Source organism: Bombus huntii, chromosome 14, assembly GCF_024542735.1.
Source record: "Bombus huntii isolate Logan2020A chromosome 14, iyBomHunt1.1, whole genome shotgun sequence".
NCBI classification, from domain to species: domain Eukaryota; kingdom Metazoa; phylum Arthropoda; class Insecta; order Hymenoptera; family Apidae; genus Bombus; species Bombus huntii.
Window position 1 is genome coordinate 1,644,147 of NC_066251.1, and position 2,240 is coordinate 1,646,386.

Sequence of the window (2,240 nt, forward strand, 5' to 3'; positions counted from 1 at the left end):
GTTCGTCTTCTACTCCGTACATAGCTCCTTCTATGCTCTCCCTTCGCGCTCCCTTTACGCTCCCTTTACGCTCCCTTTACAATCCCACCGTGTATGCTGTTCGTACGCAGCCTGTACGCGGACTCGAAGTCGATTCGAAGAGGCTAGTGCGTTCACTGAAACGGCCTTTTCGAGATTTACAGCGAGGTACGGTATACATATTTATACGCGTCGGATCTTCGTCCGGCGTTCCTTCGATATTGTCAAATTTCATAACGCTTTGCCCGCAGAATTCGTGGCTGTTGATCGCGACGAGGCCGTTTAGTAGGTCGTGGTCGTCACCAGCGTGTTACTTCGATTTTCCATTCGCTCTGTATATACGTAGTTCGTGGCGGAATGTAACGAAGTTGTTCGTTGGAAAGCAAACTAGACGCGTTTCGACTTTGCTCGCGATCCGACAGGCTTCTCACTTCTTAGATAGACTGACTCCGATTCGAATGGTAAATCGACGATCGGACCGCGCGTTCTCGCTCGTTGGTGGTTCGGTCGCGACACCCAACGAATCGCCGGATTCGCAATCGCGATCTGAAAGCGTTCAGGGAAGAACGGGGCAAAGAAGAAACGCGGATTCAGCCGTTGACGCGAAGGTTTTCTAATAAGACTTGTAGCTAAATTACTTGCTCGTTTATTAATAAGAGCTGGCTGAGAGTAAATAGAAACGGACATGAAGCGAGTGTGTGCGTGTGAGAGGAAGACCGAGAGCCAGAGCGCGTGAGGAAACGTGTGAAAAGAAGGAAACGTGAAAGTAACGCGGACAACTGGATGAAAAAAAAAGAGTGGAAATAGGAGCACGAAGAGAAACGAATAAAGAAAAGAACCGTTCAACGAGAATTACGTTCGTTTCGTTTCCACGCCACGTTATTAATGATTGCTCGTGGCAAAGAGCACGGGATTCAAAGGGAGTTTGGAGAGGAAAGAGGCTACGCGAAACGAACTTCTTGCTAGGAGCTTAGTCTTTTCGTACTAGTTGCGCGATTAAGAGGAAAACGAAGGGAAAGGAACTAATGAAAGTAAAAATGAGTGATTCCAATTTTAGGGTTTATGTATTACGTATGTATATTATATATACATGCAGACACTCGAGGTGATTTAACCGAGTATAAATATTTAAATACGAGCGTAAAGTTTAAGTGTAAACTATAAAAAGAAAAAAGAAACTCAATCTGATTGCCTTGTTTTTTATGCGAAACATTTGAAAGTATCGAAGAAAACGACTTAAATTGAAAAAAAAAGCAAAAAATATTATAAAATGCATGCGTACATGATAGATTTATACGTATATGTATCTACATGTGCATATATGTATAAATGAGATATAGATACATACACACGAGGGACGATAATAGGAAAACGAAAAAAAAAAAAAAACGCAAAATATTCGATGTAGCAGGGATGGGAGGGTGGGAATTTTTGGGAAGGGTGCGGGTGGGGCGGGGTGGGTGGTCTTAAGTGCAAAACAGATTAACGAAAGTCACGATATAATTCTTATTTATTAACTAACTTAATCAACAATATTTCCATAATAACAGCCGATAGGATGAATCGTTGAAAACGTCAGAACGGTGTTGTAAGATAAACATTTTTCTTAACTCAAAGTTATAAAACAACTTTATAAAAGTTCCAGTCTCTTATAAATACAACCTGCCAATTTCACAAGGGTATTAGAAAAGAAAGACTCGCACGCGAATTTCGCGCGTGCACACTGTGTACGTTCGTAACGCACATGTTCTAGGCGGTAACTATACCTAACAAAGTACACGTAACAATTATTCGGTTCATCAAAAGACAAAGTCTCTCCTAAAGGGTTTTCTCCGGATTTTTTACATGCGTACTATCTGTGTTCTTATCGGCGAGAAGAGTGGCAAAATTGCATTAGATCATCGTCAATCGGATAAACGTTCGATCGAGCGACGTGAAAGGGAGAAGAAAAAAGAAAAAAAGAAGAAAATACGGATAAAGAATTACACGTACGAATAATTGTACATACGTATGTAGCGATCGCATTGCCAGTTACAGGAGAAGGCGCGAGACTCTTTCGAAGGATAATTAGTCGAAGGAGATGGACTCGATAGGACGATAGATACGCAATGACAAGTTGAAGAGGCGTGTAAATTACAAATAATAACGAACAATACAAAATGACAATAATTAATCGATGGTCTCGAAGAAGATCACGAACAATGGAACAACGGTTTTTCCTT